This window comes from Camellia sinensis, chromosome 4, assembly GCF_055761805.1.
Source record: "Camellia sinensis isolate YWXY chromosome 4, ASM5576180v1, whole genome shotgun sequence".
NCBI lineage: Eukaryota > Viridiplantae > Streptophyta > Magnoliopsida > Ericales > Theaceae > Camellia > Camellia sinensis.
This window is the reverse complement of record NC_138964.1, coordinates 35029806-35054533: the sequence shown is the minus strand read 5'-3', so window position 1 is coordinate 35054533 and position 24728 is coordinate 35029806.

Genomic DNA, 24728 nt, shown 5'->3' with positions numbered 1-24728 from the left:
TTTGAATCGTTAATGCGTAAAACTTGTCGATAAATTTATTTTTATAAAAAATCACGTTAATCGAATATCAATACACAGTTAATCAGATCATATTTGTGTTAATAATTTATTTTAAAATCATATTTATTATTGACACATATGACTTGATCAATTCACTATTAACATTTGATTAATGTGATTTTTTATAGAGATGAAATAATTGACGACGTCTACACATGCAATGGTTTTAATTTTTAATACAAGTTTCATGGTAAACTCATAAAAATCTAACAATATTCTCCAATCTAATTTGGACAAAAGGAAAGTCTATTTCTTTTTTGGAAACCAACAAAGGAAGCAAAGATAACCATTACTTTCTTTTTTTTTCCTTTCCCTTTCTGCTAAAGTTGATGGGGACCTATAGCTACAACTCTAATTTACCCTTTTTGCCCTCCGAAATGTGATCCCATATAAGGTTACTTTGGTAATTGAAAATACAAAAAACACAAATCTTGTAAAATCTATGCAATAAAACAAAAAAAATTTAATAAATTGTAAATACACCATCTAAGATTTACTTAACATACTAATTGCCCATTGTGATTCTAGAAACAACATCTCATTCCTTAAAACTTTTAATTACATAATAAATAACCCATTTTATTAATCAACCATTAAGTCAATTAATAATTTTTAATAATGACAACAATATATTTCAATTAACAGTTCTAATAGTTGTATAGAAGAAAAGTTAGGATTTTTTTTTTTGTCAACTCTATTAAATGACATTCTGATAAGGAAGTATCTCTAATCTATTTTAAGTAAATCTCATAAAATGTATTTATAATTTACTCAAAGATATATATATATATATATTTACAGAAAAATATTAGCAACTTAAATGGAGGGCATGTTAGGTTTTGGATTCTGATTACTAGGAGTCTTGCTATGTTTGAATTTTACTTTTGTAGAAAAAAATGAAAAAAGGAAAGAAAGATAAAATAAAAGATAAGAAAAAAACATACGATAAATTCCAGTCATCTCTCTTGAAATTTGTATAAAATATAATTAGTTTTATATATTTGACATAATTATATTGATGAAACTAATTCATATGATGGGTAAATATGAAAATAAACAAAGATATATCCATAACCTCATTTTTTTTTTTCATTCATACAATTCACAAATTAATTATAAAATGGCCTAATTGTTATGTGAATTATGTCAAAAGTATGAAATTAATTGTCTTTTTTTCAAATTTCGAGGGAAGTGACTGTAATTTACCCAACAAGACAAGATCAAAATCAATGTATATTTGTCACAAAAAAAAAAAAAAATGGTTATTCATAAAAAATAAATTTGTAGAATTGATTTTATTTTTTTATATTTTTATTTAAAAAATTTCAAAATTCAAATACAATGTATACAAATAAAAAGGATAACACTCTAACTTGAGCTTGAGAAGGCGAAAACTAACAGCAAGTGCATCCTACTTTAATAAAAAGTGTGATAATAGGAAATTTTACAAAACCTTTGCTTATGAAAAAGGAACAATTATGGACTTTACTTTTTTCAAAAATCATATAGAAGATCTCAAAAACATAAGTAGAGCCTTGTCCTTTAGGTAGAAATCTAAACATAATGTTTTGCTTGATCAAGTATCATTGTTCCACATTATGATATAGTTTTTTGGCCGAAAGTTAAACTAGCATTTTCTATTAATTTGAAAGCAACTTTACATCAAACCAATTAGTCCTTTCCATTAATTGTTTTATAATTTAGAAAACACATATTTTTGAGTTCAAGGTATTTCAAGGAAAAACCATGGTAGAGAACAATAAACAACAATAAAAAATTTAGCGTAAATTATAAATACACTTTTTGAGATTTCTTAAAATATGAATTGCCTCTTTTGCTTCTGAAAATTATTTCATTTTCAGAATTTTTCATTTAACATAGCTAATAAAAAAATAAAAATTTCTAATACAACAACAAAATTACCTGAACTGTTAATGAAATGTATTTATAACATTATTAAAAACTGTTAATTAATTTAATGATTGATTAATAAAAATAGTAATTTGTTATGCGATTATAAATTTGAATGGAATTATGCAATTTTTAAAATTATAAGGAGCAATTAGTATTTTAAACAAATTTTATAGAATATATTTTTTTAACTGTGAATTGACTTTTAAGATCAATTAGTTGGTTCATATGTTTCTTTTTTTTCTTTTTTCTTTCATACAATGTATGTATTTGAGTCTTACCCTTGTTATATATATAATTTCCTTTTTATGATGACCAAAAGAAAGGGTTACGTTTTGATATATTTTTAAAAATATAAGATTCTTTAAATTATCACAAACAACATGATGTAGAAATAAAGGTGAAACATACTTTACTTTGGTTAAGCAATCTATGTACTCTACTTTGCACTAGTGAAGTGGTCTTTTAACCTACTTTGGTTATTCTTGCTTTTGTTTTGTTCTTGAAAGATTCAAAGTCTACAAATCCACTCTTTCTCTCCAAAAAGAAAAAGATTGTCTTTCAAGGAATATTGAATGCATCAACTTTTTTACATTCAAAAAGTAGAGGTTGACGTATGACTGTTTTCTTATTTTCAACTTTTCTAATTAAAAAATAGATAAAGATATGAGGATGTGGAATCTACCTCTATGATACCTACAATTATCTTCATTTTTATATTCTCATAATTTAATTAATTTCAGATCACTAGTGGATTATTTTAATATATATATATATATATATATATAGAGAGAGAGAGAGAGAGAGAGAGAGAGAGAGAGAGAGAGAGATTAAGTTTTAGATTAAACTATAATATAATGGAATGTATCACTTTATTAGAAAGCCATGGAACAGGTAGATGACAAACCACAACATGCCTTTTCCTTGCTCATCTTTTTGTAGATTTGCAGGCTTTTGTAGCACCATGCTTACCTGTTCCCTCCCACAACACTTTAATTTAAACTTTAAACTATTCATTCGACTTTTCTCTCACCTCCTCTATTCAATAATTTAGTGAGATCAAGCCATTTTTTTTTTGGATACATCGGAAAGGAATGAGATCAAGCCATTTGGTCACCCTCTATATAAGATCAAACTACTTGGCTAAGTAGGATGGTAGATAATTAGATCATGTGGACACCTAATTCAAGTAATTATAGATTATTGTGTTGACTCGATGATAAGATCTTTTTTTGTTTTTTTATCATTTTGTTCACAATGCACTCACAACAACATGAACAACATGATATGATAGTAATTTGAAACAACCTAAGATTCAAAAAATTGGTGATATTTTGATGAGAGGAGAGATGATAAAAACATAAAAAGTCCAAGAAAGAGGATCATGTTAGTGATTTTTTTATATATATATTTTTTCCCCTCACAATGCCCTCTTAGCCACATGATATATGGTAGAAATTTCAAAATATAAAAATTTTGAGAGAATCATAAGGTCTTTTTTAGACAAAATTTGAGAAAAGTCGTAGGTTAAAAGTGTGCATTAAAAAAAGATAGAAATTTCGACAATTGAGAATCCCATACATTAAGGGTTATTTTGGGAAGATGGTAAAAAGTGATATTTTAGTTTTTAACCAAGTTTTTGACTTTTTTAGATAAATGATTTGGAAAGTTGGTAAAAAGTGACTTTTGACTTTTTTGATTAATGTTTGTTTATGATGTCAAATCATAATAAAATGACCACACTACCCCCATTTATTTAAAATATTTACAACTTCACCTATGTAACACATTTTGACCTATGAGGGATAAAATTGTAATTTTACCGTTGGTTAAAAACCAACATCTCAAATGAAAAAAAAAGATAAAAAAGTCAACTTTTAACTTTTGCTACTAACCAAAAAAAGTGACTACAAACCATGTTGCCAAAATAGGCCTAAAGTCTTGTGACTTTAACAAAAGGTGTTTCAAAATTAAGGATGTCTATTCAAGTTGGGTGTATAATTTATGTGCCAAGTTGGGGGGTATATTTTATACGTATAGGAATATAATATATAGGCAGAGATCTCAACCATACCTCATTGAGATTTCCATATAAGAAGAAAATTTTCATGTGTTGGGTGGGGCTTTTAGGAATGGGGACAAGAACTAAAAAGGGGCAGTGATGCACAAGTCCCCAAACATATCCAATCTCTTTACTAATGTTAGTTAATGCAATTAATTAAGGAGTAAGTAGAAAGAGAAAAATCTAATCTCACAGTTAGGTGGATCCAAATCTGGTGCATCCATGTATGTTGCAAATAATAGAGCTGGCATGGCTTGACCTAACTTTCACAACTTGGCCTTGCATTGCTATTTGTCTCAGATCAAGTTGACATGGCATAGGATGCTTGATTTTGTTTTATTATTTTCTTATCAACTTAAACGAGAGAGCCACATCAAATGAATGACCCAATTTGACCTAATTCCTTAGCCAGTTTGAGCCTATAACCCTCATTAATTTTGTTTGGTATTACATGTTTGGATTAGAAATGTGACTTGGAACGATAACATTTTAGCTTAGACGTTGTGGTTTAAAGCAATGCTGAGTATTATTTGTTTCTAATATTTGAGTTATAAAAATTAATGTCTCTCCATAATGAAGTTTAGGAAAATTATATTAAAAAAGTGCATATCATATGCACTTTAATATTTTTAGCTATCAGATCTAAGAAAATGAATCTGCATTGATAATTCTCACACTTGATCGTAACTAAGTAACATCATATCGATTCAACTTTAGTCATAACCAAAGTCATGACAATTAATCATAATCAGTAACCCTTAATACATAACTAAACATTGCAATGAGACGTAACCAACTTTGATTTGAGAATTTGTCCCCACCATGACCCATAACTAATAACTACAAAGATTTGTACCCAATAACATACATATGTTATAGACCATATGTATTGTAGCCCTGAACATAAAAGCATTTAGACATGTTACCTCTAAATATTTTCTCCTTAAAAACGACGCTTCATGTTGAGATATTCTTTTGGGTTCTGATCCTACCCTACTTGGACCCCCATTGGTGACACTTTTATGTCAATTATGTTTGGGGTTGTTGTACATGAAGCTGGGCTTCAGTACTCCTGAGCCCAACCAATTTGATGTCAACAAAGTCAAGGCCATCATTAGGCCGAAGAAAGGCCCATTAAAGAAATGACTTTTCATTTTAAAGAAGTGGGAATTTAGAAGAACAACATACTCGACCCAGTACCAATACCACCTACCTCAACTTTGGTTAGGGCTCAGGTTACAGCCCACTCCCAGCCCATTTGGGTCTTCGGCTGGTAAGTGATTATTTTATTTTATTTTATTTTGGGCATCTTAAGAATATCAATACATATTAAGATTTTTTTTAAAAAAAAAAAAAAATCATGAAGTTTGACCTTGATAACAAGTAATTTTTTTTATTTGTTTCAATTAAATCTGAACTTTTAAAATTAAAAAAAATAAATCATGAAGTTTGACCTTGATAACAAGTAATATTTTTATTTGTTTCAATTAAATCTGAACTTTTAAAATGATATCAATTGTAACCATCTATTTGTATTCGTCAATTATAACTAATGTAGAAAGAGTAATTTATATAATTTAATCACTTTTTTTCTTGATTATTGTTGATAGTGACCTCCCACTATTAGTGTTGTTCATCACCACTCCTCATTTTTTCCAATCCACTATCATCCCTTCATCCATTTTTTTCGTACATTCCTAATTCTTTCATTCTCAGCTCACTACCATCTCTTTCCTTCCTTCCTTAGTCTAGTCATGCCACCGTTCAGCACTATCAACTAAAAGTGGTTAAATTGTTTAAATTGCTTATAATCTGTTAGTTATAACTAATGGATAATTAACATTGATATCATTTTTAAAATAAAGTGTTTAAATTGAAACAATTAAAAGTTAATGTTTGATTATAGGGATCAAATCTTGAGTTTTTTTTTTTGGTAATTTGTCCTACATATTATTAAGGGGAAAGAAAAAGGGATGTGTTTGGGAATGTGCATCATGCTTTCTTCTAGAGGTGGCCTCGTTCGAGACAGTCAAGGAAACTAGCTAGGTATTAGGGTTTATCAAAAACATTGGCTCCTCCACCAACCTCGGAGTTGAACTTTGGGCACTTTGCAATGGCCTACAACCAGAGGCAGAGCTAAAGAAGGCTCAGGGGGGTCACGTACCCCCTCCCTCAATTTTGAATTTTTTTTTTTTTGTTTTGCGGTCATATACAAAATATATTCTTTTTTTTTTTCTTGACATTTTCTTTGGCTAAGGATTTATTGTATTGTTCACAATAAGTAGTTATTTGATACTTTGGGAGCACTATATGATATTGTTTATATTGAGAATACTTCATCATCCCAGCTCAGCTCAGCAGCAACAGCAGCTAAGTCTTCATTCCATATCAGCTCAGCAGTTAAGTTAGCCCTAGCTTCAGTTAGTGCAGCTACAGCCACATCAGATTAGTTAGTTACAACGTTAGTTAGCTTAGGAGTTGGTTAGTGTGTATATCATTGTGTATTAGGAGTTTGTTATAACCGATTCCCAACTAATCTATATATACAATGTAATCTATACAAATCATTCATTGAGGAAAATAATAAGAATTCATCTTGAGTCTATATTTCATCATGGTATCAGAGTTGTAAAGCTCCTCCGAGCTCAAATCTATGGCCAACCTATCATCAATGGCCAATCTATCTTCTTCTTCTTCGATTCCATATAATCTCACAATGTTGATCTCTAATCTGTCTTTATTCATTACTGTGAAGCTTGATTCCAGTAATTTTGTGATCTGGAAAAGCCAAATTCAAAATATTCTCAAAGCTACGAATCTAATTGGCTATGTTGATGGTACAATTTCGTGTCCTTCTACTATGATCAGAGATTCAACTGGAACAGAAGTTCCTAATCCCGATCACCTTCAATGGAATCTTGTTGATTCTCACCTATTGAGTTTTGCAGCAACTTTGTCTTCTTCAATCTACTCTACTATATTGCAATGTCAACATTCATTTGAGATCTGGTTTGCTTTGCACAAGAGGTTTGCTACGCTTTCTAGATCACACATCCATCAGTTGAAGAACAAATTAAACAATGTTGCCAAGAAGACAGATTCAATGGAAGAATATTTGTTCAAAATCAAAGAAATTGTCAATCAGTTAGCCCTTGCTTTAGTCATCATTGATGATGAAGATCTTGTTTTATTCACACTGAATGGTCTTCCTGATGAATTTGATGCTTTTACCGCCTCTATTCGATCTCGGTCTGAAACAATCACCATGGATGAGTTATCAGCATTGCTTTGTTCTGAAGCCATCCATATGGAGTCCAAAACTAAGAAGAATCTCTTAGAGCCTACAGTAGCTTTTTCAACTGTTAAAGGCTCTTCTTTTTCATCAAACTTTCAGTCTAGTGGACAAACCTATGGTTTTAGAGGCAGAAACTCTTATAGAGGTAATAGAGGTCGATCTCAATGTTGCAGAAATGGTAGTGGTTCTGGCAGGTTCACAAGAGGTTTTGGTCGAGGCAGAGGTCAAAATTCTCATTTTACTCAACAATGTCAAATTTGTGGTGGTTTTAACCACACTGTTCTTGAGTGTTGGTATAAGATGGATTCTCAGTATCAGCCATAACCACATTTTCAGTATCAACCACAGCAGTATCATCAGTCTTCTTCTTTATCTGCTCCTTCACATTCTAGAGCTTTTGTTGCTGCATCTAGTTCTCTTGTTGCCTCTTCTCAAGTTCCTTGGTATCTTGACTCTGCAGCAACAGATCACATCATCAATGACATGAACAATCTAACTTCTTACCAGCCTTATCAAGGGACAAATCACATCACTATTGGAAATGGTAACTTTGTCCCTATTCAGCATACTGGTAAAGGCCTTTTACCTACACCTCATCATTCTTTCAAACTTAATCATGTTTTACATGCTTCTTCCATTTCTTTTAATCTTGTTTATGTTTAGAAATTAGCAAAGGATAACAACTGCTTTATTACATTTGATGATGCTAATTTTGTGATTCAAGACAAGCTTTCGAAGAGAGTGCTTCACAAGAGCTCTAATGTCAATGGTCTTTACCATTTCTTGCCATCTCTTACTCCTCTATCTTTTTCTCCTTCACAACATTCATTGCATTTCAGCCAGTCCTCTCCACCTGTTAGTGAGAGTACTTGGCATAATAGACTAGGTCATCCCCCTCCCTTGAAGTTTCAAAGCTTACATAGTCTTTTACATTGTGCTGCTAATAAGCACACTTCACTATCATGTATTGGTTGCTGTGTTGCCAAGAGCCACAGGCTGCCTTTTCAATTGTCAAATTCTACCACTCATCAACCACTGTCTCTTGTTCATAGTGATGTATGTGGTCCATATGCTTCTAATTTTGGTTACAAGTACTATGCTCTTTTTGTGGATGGCTTTACTAAGTTTACATGGTTGTATCTATTGGCCTATAAAAGTGAAGTTTATGCTAAGTTTGTGGAGTTTAAGGCCTATATAGAGAACCAATTTAACACATCCTTACATGTTTTACGAATTGATAGAGGTACTGAGTATTTTAACAATAAAATGAAGCAGTTTCTTTCTACTCGGGGTATTATTCATCAACATTCTTGTCCCTACACACCTCCACAAAATGGTGTGCCTGAGAGGAAACATAGACACGTTATTGATACAGCCATTGCTCTCCTCCATTATGTTACCATGCCTTTGCAATTCTGGTTTGATGCTATGGTTGTTGCTACTTTTCTTATTAATAGGTTACCTTCTTCTAAACTGAGTAATAAGTCTTCTTTTGAACTGTTATTTCATTCCTTACTAGATTATTCTCAATAGAAAGTTTTTGGTTGCCCATGTTTCCCTTGGCTCAAGCTATATGTTTCTCATACACTTCAACCCCAATCCATCTCTTATGTATTTCTTGGTTACCATCTATTTGCCAAAGGTTATCGTTGTCTTGATCCTCTTACAGGAAAAGTTTATTTGTCTCGTCATGTTGTGTTTAATGAATCGATTTTTCCTTATGCTTCTCTTCTTTCTTCCTCTCATTCTTCATCTATTTCTTTACCTCAGCTTCATACATTCTTCTAGTCTTCTGCTTTGCCTTCCTCTATGGTTAATCTTAGTTCCTTTGTGATTCCTCCTCATTCTCCTTCTTCTTCTCTAGTGGTTAGTCCTCCTTCTTCTTCAATGGTCCCTTCCTACTCTCCTTCTATTCCTCCACTGCCTCACTCCATTCCTATTCAGTCCATCTCTATTCAGCTTCTTTTTTCTATGCCTCCTCAAAACACTCATCATATGCTTACCAGGTCTAAAACAGTTCCCACTTGTTTGTCTGCTCAGAAAACTTCTTCTTCTCTTTATTCTGATTTTGAGCCTCTCACTCATAAGGAAGCTTTTTTGTCTCCACTTTGGTCTAAAGCTATGTCTGAGGAATATGCTGCTCTACAACATCTGCAGACCTAGTCTCTTGTTTCTTTGCCACCTCACAAGACAGCCATTGGGTGTAAGTGGTCTTTAAAATCAAAAGGAACTCTGATGGGACTATTGCCAGGTACAAGGCACGCTTAGTTGCTAAGGGCTACCTTCAACAATAAGGCGCTGATTTTCAAGAGACCTTTAGTCCAGTTGCCAAACAGCCCACAATTCGCATTTTGTTGTGCCTTGCTCTTCATCATCATTGGCCAATTCGCCAGCTTGATATTTCTAATGCATTCCTCCATGGGACTCTTAAGGAAGAGGTGTATATGTTACAACCCCCTGGTTTTGAGCAATCTTCTTCTTCATTTCAAGTGTGTAAGCTGCACAAAGCATTGTATGGATTAAAACAGGCACCACGCGCTTGGTACTCCACCTTCTCAGCCTTTCTTCTCTCCCAAGGATTTTGCAATAGCAAATGTGATACCTCTCTCTTCATTTATCACACTACCACCTCATTCACTGTCCTCTTGATCTATGTTGATGACATTCTACTTATCAGCAACGATGCCTCTCACATTCAGTCTCTTATTTCCCAAATGCATCATGCTAGGGGTGAGCAGCGGATATATCGATCAACCAAAATCGACCGAACTAAACCAATCCGCCGCATTTTGTACGGATGTGTGATGACGAGCGGACAGTTGCGGATTGATTTTCTCCAATCCGCCAATCCAGCGGATGGATGGCAGATTTGAGATTCCTTTGACCGTAACTGAACCGCCAAACCGCGAGCACCCCTACTAATTTATAAGACTTTGTGTTTTCAGTTTGTTTAAATATTCTGTTTGTGTTTTCAATTAAAAAAGAGTTTAAATATTCTGTTAAAAAAACGTTTTCAACTTGAATATCTTTTTTGAATTGAAAAAAAAAACGTATTATTTATCTATATTTTTTGGTTTTTAAATCTATCTCTAAAAATAATAAATAGGAAATATGATATATGTTGGTTGGTTTTTGTTTTCAAAAATAGATATAGATGTAACAATACAGAGACATACAATCTCTACTACTGCTATATTCATGATTTTGGTGGTTTGAATTGTTTTTATATTTTAAGAACCATAGATTGTAATACTTTATATGGATGAGGCATGCTGTGATTGTAGTATGTGGATGAGGCATGCAATGATTGTGATATTCTAAAGTTTCAAACTTTCATACTTTAGATGAGGCATGCAGTGATTATAATATTTTTTTAAATCATTAACTGTAATACTTTCTACTTCTTTTTTTGAGGAAGTGCACAAGTTGAATTATGTTGAAAATTTATAAATTTTTAAACCGCCAAACCGCCAATCCACTCAATCCACATCTGCCGGATTGGCGGACGGATACAGATTGATTTTCTCCAATCCGCCAATCTGGCAAACGAATAGCGGATTGGAGGTTCTGTGGCCGCAACCAACCCGCGCCCACCCCTACATCATGCATTCTCTATGAAGGAATTGGGGGATATTGCTTATTTTCTTAGCATTTCAGTTCAGTCCACTGGTGGATCAGGCTATTTTCTTCTTAACAGAAATATGCTCAAGATCTTCTTCACAAAGCTGGCATGGCTGATTGCAAGCCATGCTCTTCTCCTATTGCTGTCAAGCCTTCTATTCCTTTTAATGCTCATTTTCCCTTTGACAATCCCTCTTTATATCGCAGTATTGTAGGAGGTTTGCAATATCTTACCATCACCCGACCCAATCTTTCTTTGGTTGTCGACCAGTTTTGTTAACACATGCATGCCCCCACTTTTGGACATTTTTCAACTGTTAAACGATTACTACCGTATGTTCAGGGTACCATTGCTCATGGTTTAATGTATCAGCCAAGTACTTTTGATCTTCATGCCTTTTCCGACTCTAATTGGGTAGAGGATGTGCTTGACCGAAAGTCCACCTCTGGTTATTGCATATTTTTGGGTTCCAACCTTATCTGTTGGTCTACTAAAAAGCAGGTCACTGTGTCTCGCTCCTCTACTGAAGCCGAATATCGAGCACTAGCTCATGCTGCTACCGAATTAGCTTTGATCCAAATGTTGCTTCAGGACTTGGCTATTTCCTCCCCTACTGTCCCTATCTTATGGTGTGATAATGGCTCTTCTATTGCTCTTGCCTCTAATCTAGTTTTCCATTCTTGCTCCAAGCATATCGAGGTGGATTATCATTTTGTCAGGGATCGGGTGCTTGCTAAACAACTGATTTTGCACTATATTCCTACTCAAGATCAGTTGGCTGATATCTTTACAAAACCTTTATTTGTGGTTAGGTTCTTGTGTCTTAAATCCAACCTCATGGAGTTCTATAACCCCATCAGCTTGCAGGGGCATGTTGAGAATACTTCATCATCCCAGTTCAGCTCAGCAGCAGCAGCAACTAAGTCTTCATCCCATATCAGCTCAGCAATTAAGTTAGCCACAGCTTCAGTTAGTGCAGCTACAGCCACATCAGATCAGTTAGTTGCAAAGTCAGTTAGCTTAGGGGTTGGTTAATGTGTATATCATTGTGTATTAGGAGTTTGTTATAACTGATTCCCAACTGATCTATATATATAATGTAATCTGTACAAATCATTCATTGAGGAAAATAATAAGAATTCATCTTGAGTCTATATTTCATCAGTTTATGTAGTAGTCTAAACCAATAGTGTAATGGGAAATCTTATAGATTGAATATAATTGACTCATTATTTTTAGGTAGTTGAATATAATTAACTCTGACGCTCGACTCTCTCCGTTCATTAACTCTGACGCCGGGCTCCTGGCTCTCTCTGTCTCTTTTTTCGTCTCGTTCGACGAAGGACGATTAAGAGGTAAATTTCTCGACTGTCTCTGTGTTTTACCCCTGACTTTGTCTGTGTCTCTTTCCCTCTCATCCGACAGGTATATCTGCGTATAATTATGTATCTGCATATATACATATATGTGTATATTGTATATATATTAGGGCTTTGGATAAACAATTAGATTGAATGTTTAGATTTAGGGCTTTTGACAATCTGATAAACAAATTGAAAGTTGGAGTTTGGCCTTTTGATTTGTGACTTGAATTTGGCCTTTTGATTTGGGAATTGAGTTTGTCCTTTTGATTTGGAGTTTTATGTGACGCCCCAAATTTAAGGACATCATAATAAGATTTAGAAACTTAAAATCAATATTGCCACCAAGATTACTAATATCCATTAATTAACAACTAGAATTTAAAGTTCTTACATCACAACTTAATCTTAGTACATAACTGAAATGACACAAATATAAAAAGAAAACTAGAGAAAAACTAGAATTTTTAGGAAATGGTTCATGGAACTTGGGCACTCTTCAAGCTAACCAAGGCTGAGTGTCGCCTTGCAAGGCCTCGGTGTTTCCTTCGGTTTCTTTGGTACCTGGCATAAAACGCCAGGGCAACGGAAATGCCAGTGAGCGATGAGCTTAATAAGATACTACAACCCGAAAATGCCCACCCCGATAATAACACTCACAATTCATGAATAATGTGTAGTAACAGAATAACTAGTAACATTTAGTAAGCATAAAATAAATGTTGTCAGTTGAAATAATAACAATAAATGATAATAAATCAAATAAAAATATAACAAACGGAAACAGTATTTCATCATAAGGAATATGTCCACATTTTTTTAAAATTTTTTTTTTCATAGATTTGGTTTATCAGATAAATTTAGTAACTCCTCGCGGAGCACTATTTCCATTCAACCACTAAGCAATGGCCATGGGCAATTCTGACTTCCCCTTGGTCAAATATTTAAATGTTACTTACTGTAACTACCAATAATGCCCACGCACCAGAGTTACGTACCTAAGCCGTGACATCACGGTCTGCTCCAAGGGAACGGTCTATGCTGTGACACTCACACCACCAACCTTATATCGCCTATACCGATAAGAGCCGAAATACCTTCCCGTGCCATGTTAGGGTTCGCAACTCACTTGCGCAAGATTCTAAACCGGGCTCATCCCATCACTTTTACATTTTAATGTATCATTGATTAAATTTCGTGTGTCTTTACTTGTTGAGATATTCACAAAAATTCAAAATATAATTACCAATAATGTTATACCAACTCATTAGAATCCCAACATAAAATATTACATATGTCACACAATAATAAACAATTGTACAAAATTTAAATAAACAATTTATTTAAACTATGGTATGAAATAATAATGTAGATACCAAAAAAAAAAAGAAATAAATCATAATTACACACATGCATGGACTTTTAATCTATAAGATTAAACTAGCACAATATTAAATAAACCACAATGCGCCCATACATGGATTACTAATTTACAATATTTGATGAATTAGACCAATACAATAACTGATTTTTATCCAAATAAATAATTGAAGTGATGATCTTAAATCTGTCCAGAAATTTTCAGGTTATACCTTAGGTAATAAAAATTATAAATAAATTATTTATACAGTTCTAAAATTCGTGAAAATGTACAGAATATTCAACAAATATGTTTAGGTCATTTTTCAGAAAGAATTTCCCAAAAATAAGTTATAAATAAACAATTGAAGAGATAGTTTTTGATTCCTCCTTAATCTGTCAAAATTTTCAGAATGTATTTCTTGCAAATACAATTATAAATAAATTACTTATACAACTCTAAAATTCATATAAATCTACAGAATACTCAATAAACATGTTATTGTCATTTTTCAGAAATCATTTTCCAAAAATAAATTATAAATAATTCTTAAAAATTCCAAGAGTGTTTATGACACAGATTTATCACATTTTCTTAAATTAATTCCATACTTAAATTTATAAATCAATTCCGTGATATAAAAATTTATTATGAAACTAGACTTCTCAAATTTCATTTTTTGTTTAGAAATTATCAGATTTGGTTTAATATAAAAATTTTAATGATTTTTCAAACACATAATCAAATCTGTCTATAGCTCCAGATTTGGTTAAAAATATTTATAAATTCGTACAAAACGCAATAATTGTTGAAAAATTTTGTGAATGAACTAGACATCATTATCAACAACTTTTTAGATAAATTATCTTCAAAATTTGATTATAAAATTGTCTAAAAATTCGTACAACTTTCTGGCAGATTTAAAGGGGCAAATAACATCTTCAATAATCTTTATAATGGCATAAACTACACATGCAAGTCCAAATTTCACAATATTATCGTGATTTTCAGACTACCAATATTTAATATACCATCATGAAATTTTTATACAATTATAAATAAAATCCTATCTACAAGTTTAGACAATTTATCATATGTATATAATCTGAAAATTTTAAATATCAAACAAAATGAGAGGATTGAGAGGGTTTTTTTACTTAGTAATAGGGTGACAAAATGGTTGAGAATTTTGGCTTCCTTAATCTCCTACTCTTCTTCCTCTCCTATTACTAAGTTTGGTTGCTGCAGGGATTTCTTCTTTCTTTTTTTTTTTTCTTTTTTTTTTTTCACCGAATGCTTGCATGCACACCTATATACAATGAACGCTTGCATGCATATATAAATATACAATGCTTGTTGAGCACATCTCTCTCTCTCTCTCTCTCTCTCTCTCTCTCTTCCTTTCTTTCTCTTCATTCTAAGTTCTCTTTCCCTCAATTCCAAGAGCATAATCAGCTCTTCTTTCCTAAACAAGCATGCAAACCAACATGTAGAAAGCCTCCACCGAATTCTGCAAAGGTTTGATTCCCTATTTTTATTTATATTTATTTATTTATTTATTTTTGTATTTGTGTGGGTTTCTGAAAATTGATACACTAAGATTTTTAACTAAGGTATTTAGTAAGAATAATTATCATATTGAATCATAATTAAAATAATTTATAAACAACAAATATTGAACACCCACAAAATTATTATTCTTAATAATGTCTTTGTTAGTGAATGAATTGGGTCAATTTAAAACTAACTTTTACACTAATATACAATTCAGATAGACTGTAGATAAAATTAATTAATTAATTAATTAATTTATTTATTTATTTTCTTTTAAGAATAATTAAATGTGGGGTTTTCACAATCTACCCTCCTAAAAAAAATTTTTGTCCTCGAAATTAATTCGTACCTTTAGACTCAAAAAGCTGAGGGTAATTGGCACGTATCATATCTTCTCGTTCCCACGTTGACTCTTCCGTCCCACGATGTCTCCAAAGAACTCGAACCAATGGTATGGTTTTACCTCATAATTTCTTCTCGCGACGACCTAAAATCGTGACAGGCTTCTCTTCAATTGTCACATCTTCATCAAGATTAATTTCCTCCCAATTGATGATGTGAGAAGGGTGTGGCTCGTATTTCCGTAGCATAGAGATATGAAAAACATTATGAACTCCAGCCAGTTGAGGTGGTAAAGCCAAACGGTATGCCACTTCTCATACTTTGCTCAGGATTTCAAAGGGTCCCACATACCGAGGTGCAAGTTTCCCTTTCTTCCCAAATCGTGTAGCACCTCGACGAGGTTGAACTTTGAGAAAAACATGATCCCCTACTTTAAATGTTAAGGGTCGTCTCCTTTGATCTGCATAGCTCTTTTGTCGACTTTAGGCTGTGGTTAGCCGTTGTTTGATCAGTTTTATCTTCTCAGTGGTCTCCTAAACCAAGTCTGGTCCTAACAAGGTTGCTTTCCCTACTTCAGTCCAACAGACTGGTGACCGACAAGGTCGTCCATAAAGTGCTTCATACGGTGCCATTCCAATACTGGCTTGGAAACTATTATTGTAAGTGAACTCAACAAGAGGTAGGTGTTTCTCCCAACTTCCCTTAAAATCCATAACGCAAGCTCGAAGCATATCCTCTAAGGTTTGTATCGTCCTTTCAGACTACCCATCGGTTTATGGGTGAAATGTTGTGCTCAAGCATAGGTTTGTTCCCATTGCCTTCTGCAAGCTCTACCAAAACTGAGAAGTGAATCGAGGATCACGATCAGACACAATGCTAATCGGCACTCCGTGTAATTTGATGACTTTTTTGACGAACAATCTACTGAGTGAATCCAACGTATTTGATGACCCGACAGGTAAGGACCGGGCTGTCTTAGTTAATCGGTCTACCACCACCTACACGTCGTCATGTCCCTGTGGTGACCGAGGCAAACCCATCACAAAACCCATGGTTATGTGTTCCCATTTCCACTCCGGAATTGGTAAGGGTTGAAGTGTTCCTGTCGGCCTTTGATGTTCAGCCTTTACTTGTTGACATGTCAGGTACTGAGACACAAACTTTGCTACATCCCTTTTTCATTCCGCCCCACCAATATTGGCGTTTTAAGTCTTGGTACATCTTAGTACCTCCCGGATGTACTGCGAACACTGAATGGTGGAATTCCTTGAGTACCTTTTCCCTTAGTGAGTTGTCGTTTAGCACGAACATTTGACCTTGATATTTCAAACTCCCATCAGTGTGAATTTCCCAACCAGGCATGGCTTCACTAGATTTCATTTATGCTTTGATGAATGCTACCTCCTTATCGTACTTTTGTGATTTCAATATCTCGCTTGAAATTTTAGGTGTAGCGATCTGAGCACCAAGGTAAGCCTCTTCATCTTGAACCCCCAATTGTATCCCAAATTCATTGTGCGTTCCAACCATATTCCATTCTCTAAGTGCTAAACTAGCAACAATCCCTCTATTCTTGCGACTTAGGGCATCTGTCACCACGTTAGCCTTACCAGGATGATAGGAAAGGGTAAATTGATAATCCTTGAGATACTCCATCCAACGTCCCTGACGCATGTTTAAATCCCTTTGGGTGAACAGATACTTCAAGCTTTTGTAATCGGTGAATATCTCAAGCTTTTCACCATATAGGTAGTGTCTCCAAATTTTGAGTGCGTGAACTATAGCTGCTAACTCCAAGTCATGGGTGGGATAATTCTTTTCATGGTTCTTTAATTGCCTTGATCCATATGCCACCACCTTGCCATTCTGCATCAATACGCACCCCAGACCTTTTTTGGAAGCATCACAATACACGTTGTACCCAATGTCACGTTCCAGCACTATAAGAATAGGGGCACTCGTCAATCTTTTCTTGAGTTCTTGGAATGAATTTTCACAAGACTCATTCCATTCAAACTTTACCCCCTTTTGAGTCAAATGTGTCATTGGTTTGGCCAATTTTGAAAAGTCTTGAATGAATCTTCGATAGTAACCGGCCAATCCTAAGAAACTACGAATCCCAAATGTGTTCTTAGGTCGCTTCCATTCTGGCACTGCTTCTACTTTAGTTGGGTCCACTGATATTCCCTTCTCAAATACCACGTGACCCAAAAACTTTACTTCCCCCATCCAGAACTCACATTTACTAGCCTTAGCATACAATTGGTTCTTTCTCAAAGTTTGAAGTACTATTCTCAAATATTGTTCATGGTCTCCTTCAGACTTGGAGTACACCAAAATATCATCTATGAAAACTACCACAAATTGATTTAAGTAAGGCGTGAATAATTTGTTCATTAAGCTCATGAACATGCCCGGTGCGTTGGTTAAGTGGAATGGCATCACTACGAATTCATAGTGGCCGTAATGGGTTCGAAACGCAGTCTTAAGAATATGTTCTTCCCGAACACGCAATTGGTGATACCCAGACCTAAGGTCTATCTTTGAGAAATACTTTGCCCCTTTAAGCTAATCAAAAAGGTCATCTATTCTAGGTAGTGGATACCGATTCTTAATGGTGACTCTATTGAGTTGTCAATAATCAATGCACAACCTAAGTGTCCCATCTTTCTTTTTAGCAAATAAGACTAGTGCTCCCCACGGGGACGTGCTTGGCCTTATAAATTCCTTGTCCAACAATTCTTGCAACTGTGTCTTTAGCTCTCTCAATTCAGCTGGTGTCATACGAGGTGGTGCCATCGAGATCAGTGATGTACCAGGTTGTAGTTCAATGGTAAAGTCCACTTCCCGTTTTGGGGGTAGTCATGGTAACTCCTCTGGAAACACATCAGTATACTCGCACACCACACGAGGTAGCCCTAGTTCCATACGATCTTTGTCTTCCAGAACTAAGCTGGCTAGCCACCCAGCTAGGTGATCATGCCACTTTGACTTTCCAAATGTTAGTGATAGGGAATCTTGTTTATCCCCCTTAAATTGGAATCGTGTTCCATCTTGAGAGTAAGCAGTCACCGTCTTTCGATAGCAATCAATGGTGGCTCTATGGGCTGATAACTAGTCCATTCCTAGGATAACGTCAAAATATGATATTTCCATGACTTGTAGGTCGCAAGTAAAACGTAAGCTAGAGACTCGTAGTTCACATGATTTGCATACGAGATCTACTCGAGTTTGACCTCCTAGCGTTGAAGCTACACTCATAGGTGTTTCTAATTGTTCATGCTTTAATCCCAAAGTTACAACACATGAAGTAGATATGAAAGAGTGTGATGCTCCAGAATCAAACAAGACTTGTATACAAGAGTTCATAAGGATGAGTATACCTCGAATCACTGAAGGATTTCCATCGTCTTCTCCTTCTTGGAGTGCAAAGACTCTTCCGGTGGCACCCTGGTTTGGCACCCAAGGTTTCCTTGCATTGGCATCTCCTGGTTGTTAAGTCTTTGATTGCCCCACATTTCGATTAGCTGGCGGCTGACCTCTGCCAGATTGGGAATTTTGCGCAGCTCGCGTTCCTTGAGTTGGTACGCATTTGTTTCACTGAGTGGCCTCCTCTTGATTGATGTAGTGGCCTGACCTCTAAGGGCAATTACTCCTAAAATGCCCTTCTTGGCCACATTCATAACACCTTCTAGCCCTTTCCTTATTACGCTGTTTAGGATTGTACCTTTGCTGTTGTTGTGGCCCCTTAGCATAAGGTGCCGAGGCAGCATGGATCCTGTTGTTCCTTGAGGGTCCTCCACTTCTTGGCTGGTTGGCTCTAGACTGCTGACCTTGAGTCCTTGCAGTGTCCATCTTTTCTCTTTCTAAGGTAAGAGCCCTATCTACTACCTGTGCATAAGTAGGTAGCTACACTGCAACCAGCTTGTCTCGGATCCCTAAGTCGTGTCCCCACTCGAAGCGCCTTACCTTATCTGTTTCATTCGCCACTATAGCTATGGTATGGCGAGAAAGGGCCTCAAATCGATTGGCATACTGTGTCACAGTCATGCCTCTTTGTTTCAGTTGGAGAAATTCTTGGATCATCTCTTGCCTTATTGAGTTTGGGAAGTAATTTTCCATAAACAATTCCTCGAATTGTCTCCAAGAGAGGTCTGCCACCTGACGGCTTTCCTTAATCATTGTCCACCAGAAATCGGCCTCCCCGTCAAAGAGAAATGAAGCAAGGGACACTTGGTCCTGCTCGTTCTGAAGTAGGGATTAGGTTCTCCGAAAAATTTTTGGGGCCTGAGTTTTTGAAATTTCGCTATTAATTCTGCTTTGTTGTTTTAACGCCTGGGTTGGTTTCTTAGTTCATTAGTAATTTCCCGAATGAAATTCATAACGTCACTGTTGTTGTTGTCATTGGATCCATTTGCTCTAGTTCTTCCTGCCATCTTTTGTACGAAGAATATTATTGTTACACCATTTATTTATTTATTTATTTAAAATTTATTATTATTATTATTATTATTATTATTATTATTATTATTATTATTATTTTTGCTTAAAAATAAAATGCCAGCAAAATTGTCCAACACACAAACTTTTAAATACTAGGATTTCATTAATAATAATAAAAGATCAGTACATTCATAAAAGAAAGAGGAAAACACAAAAAAAAAAAAAAAAAAAGAAAAAAGTTCATTCTACCCCTGCCTACTTCATTTTTTTTTTTTTTACCAAAAACCCTAAGTTAGAAGCTAGGACTATTACAATTAAGTGCTACAAAATTTGTTGTTGTCCTAACTTCTACACTTGTCATTTCCTAACTAAGCAAATAGGCACAACGTTGACGCACTGTTTCCTCAAACTCCCATGCCTCATCAGGTAGCCCATAACACTCCCAGCAGACAAGGACCATCCGCACCCCATTCTGACCCACCATTCGCCTAATCACGCAGGTAGGAATCTCGTGATACGTGGCAGCTCTATAAAAATTCACCAATGGGTCAAGGGTTCAGACAACGTGACCGAAAAGAGGATGGGTAGTCCGGATATCTTGTAATAGAAACGCATCGCCCTTGTTTGCGACGTATTGTGGAGGTAGGTTCCATACTCGATAGAAATTATTGTCTAGATATTCCCTTATCTGAATTGGCCCGATAAACATATCTTTTCTAGGCAAGCTCCTCCAATAGCACATCCTAGTAGGGGTAACCCTCACAAATATTGCCTTTCCATATGGCAGGACGGGTGGCACCATTATATGCCTCAAGGCCACCTCAGGGCCGTCCTCTATCGAGGATTCAGGATCAGACTCCACCATTTCCTGATCAGAGTCAGACTCAGGATCGGAGTCACCGTCAACTCCTACTTCGAACTTTTCTTCCAAGTTCTCTTCTGGCTCTTCTTCTAGGTCATCCTCTGGATCCTCTTCCCAGTCACTGGGCTCATCTAACATCTTAAGTTCTTCCTCTAATTCCAAGTTCTCTTCTGGCTCTTCCTCTGGGTCCTCCTCTGGATCCTCTTCCCAGTCAATAGGCTCATCTAACATCTCAGGTTCTTCCTCCAACCATCCATTTTGATTTTCGTTTGCCATCTACAAAAATCAAAATTTTACTTAGTAACTAAAAATGCTCACTATAACCACTAATAAGTTATTTAACAAGCAAGCTTAGGGTTTCCCAAGGTCTCAAGGGTTTCTCAACCTAAGCTCTGATACCATACTGTGACGCCCTAAATTTAAGGACATTATAATAAGATTTAGAAACTTAAAATCAATATTGCCAACAAGATTACTAACATCCATTAATTAACAACCCAGAATTTAAAGTTCTTACATCACAACTTAGTCTTAGTACATAACCGAAATGACACAAATATAAAAAGAAAACTAGAGAAAAACTAGAATTTTTAGGAAATGGTTCATGGAACTTGGGCACTCTTCAAGCTAACCAAGTCTGAGTGTCGCCTTGCAAGGCCTCGGTGTCTCCTTCGATTTCTTCGGTACCTGGCACAAAACGCCAGGGCAATGGGAATGCCAGTGAGCGACGAGCTCAATAAGATACTACAACCCGAAAATGCCCACTCCGATAATAACACTCACAATTCATGAATAATGTGTAATAACAAAATAACCAGTAACATTTAGTAAGCATAAAAGAAATGTTATCAGTTGAAATAATAACAATAAATGATAATAAATCAAATAAAAATATAACAAACGGAAACAGTATTTCATCATAAGGAATATGTCCACATTTTTTTCAATTTTTTTTTTTTTTTATAGATTTGGTTTATCAGATAAATTTAATAACTCCCCGCGGAGCACTATTTCCATTCAACCACTAAACAATGGCCACGGGCAATTCTGACTCCCCCTTGGTCAAATATTTAAATGTTACTTACTGTAACTACCAATAATGCCCACGTACCAGAGTTACGTACCCGAGCCGTGACATCACGGTCTGCCCCAAGGGAACGGTCTATGCTGTGACACCTGCACCACCAACCTTATATCGCCTATACCGATAAGAGCCGAAATACCTTTCCATGCCATGTTAGGGTTCGCAACTCACTTGCGCAAGATTCTAAACCGGGCTCATCCCATCACTTTTACATTTTAATGTATCATTGGTTAAATTTCATGTTTCTTTACTTGTTGAGATATTCACAAAAATTCAAAATATAATTACCAATAATGTTATACCAACTCATTAGAATCCCAACATAAAATATTACATATGTCACACAATAATAAACAATTGTAAAAAATTTAAATAAACAATTTATTTAAACTATGGTATGAAATAATAATGTAAATACCAAAAAAAAAAAAAAAATCATAATTACACACATGCATGGACTTTTAATCTATAAGATTAAACTAGCACAACATTAAATAAACCAAAATACACCCATGCATGGATTACTAATTTACAATATTTGATGAATTAGACTAACACAATAATTGATTTTTATCCAAATAAATAATTGAAGTGATGATCTTAAATCTGTCCAGAAATTTTCAGGTTATATCTTAGGTAATAAAAATTATAAATAAATTATTTATACAGTTCTAAAATTAGTAAAAATGTACAGAATATTCAATAAATATGTTTAGATCATTTTTCAGAAAGAATTTCCCAAAAATAAGTTATAAATAAACAATTGAAGAGATAGTTTTTGATTCCTCCTTAATCTGTCAAAATTTTCAGAATATATATCTTGCAAATACAATTATAAATAAATTACTTATACAACTCTAAAATTCATATAAATCTACAGAATACTCAATAAACATGTTATTGTCATTTTTCAGAAATCATTTTCCAAAAATAAATTATAAATAATTCTTAAAAATTCCAAGAGTGTTTATGACAGAGATTTATCACATTTTCTTAAATTAATTCCATACCTAAATTTATAAATCAATTCCATGATCTAAAAATTTATTATGAAACTAGACTTCTCAAATTTCATTTTTTGCTTAGAAATTATCAGATTTGGTTTAATATAAAAATTTTAATGATTTTTCAAACACATAATAAAATCTGCCTATAGCTCCAGATTTGGTTTAAAATATTTATAAAATCGTAAAAGACTCAATAATTGTTGAAAAATTTTGTGGATGAACTAGACATCATTATCAACAAATTTTTAGAAGAAATCATCTTCAAAATGTGAGTATAAAATTGTCTAAAAATTCGTATAACTTTCTGGCAGATTTAAAGGGGCAAATAACATCTTCAATAATCTTTATAATGGCATAAACTACACATATAAGTCCAAATTCCACAATATTATCATGATTTTCAGACTACCAATATTTAATATACCATCATGAAATTTTTATACAATTATAAATAAAATCCTATCTACAAGTTTAGACAATTTATCATATGTATATAATCTGAAAATTTCAAATATCAAACAAAATGAGAGGATTGAGAAGGTTTTCTTACTTAGTAATAGGGTGACAAAATGGTTGAGAGTTTTGGCTTCCTTAATCTCCTACTCTTCTTCCTCTCCTATTACTAAGCTTGGTTGCTTCAGGGATTTCTCTTTTTTTTTTTTTTTTTTTTTTTTTCACCGAATGCTTGCATGCACACCTATATACAATGAAGGCTTACATGCATATATAAGTATACAATGCTTGTTGAGCACATCTCTCTCTCTCTCTCTCTCTCCCTTCTCTTTCTTTCTTTCTTTCTCTTCATTCTAAGTTCTCTTTCCCTCAATTCCAAGAGCATAATTAGCTCTTCTTCCCTAAACAGGCATGCAAACCAACGTGTGGAAAGCCTCCACCGAATTTCTGCAAAGGTTTGATTCCCTCTCTTTCTTTTTTTTCTTTTTTTTTTTGTATTTGTGTGGGTTTCTGAAAATTGATACACTAAGATTTTTAACTAAGGTATTTAGTAAGAATAATTATCATATTGAATCCTAATTAAAATAATTTATAAACAACAAATATTGAACACGCACAAAATTATTATTCTTAATAATGTTTTTGTTAGTGATTGAATTTGGTCAATTTAAAACTAACTTTTACACTAATATACAATTCAGATAGACTGTAGATAAAATTATTTTATTTATTTATTTATTTATTTATTTTCTTTTAAGAATAATTAAATGTGGGGTTTTCACATTTTACCTTGCCATGAACCTGCTCGATGAAATTCCTTAATGAAATTATGAAATTCTGGGTTGCTTTATTTAAGCACATTAATGACATCAATCTGCATTTCAGTTGTAAGTATGAACATGTCTTGGCTTCCTGGGTTGCTTTATCTTTCTCACTGAATATGTTAAATGAATTCTGTAGTTCGTTTTTCTTACATAGGGCAAATAGTTGCTCTCAAATTATGAAGCCAATAAATTACGTGGGGCAAGTTGTTTTTTTTTTCATTTGCAGCTTGCTACAGGTAATGTGTATTTATTGAAACTTTTTTATTGTTTTTGTTGTACTATTCTGGAGAATTGTAATCAGCATTAGAGGAAATGGAAATTTTAGAGCAGGAGTGGTTTTGAAGGCCTCGTTAGTGTTTCTTTCTCTCAGCTGCAATTCCACTAGATGAAATGTTTTCTAACTGTTGATGTTAAACAAAGTTCAAAGCAATTTCAAATTAGCCAAAATTGGCCTGTGCATATTTCTCATGGTTCATTAAAAAATTGTG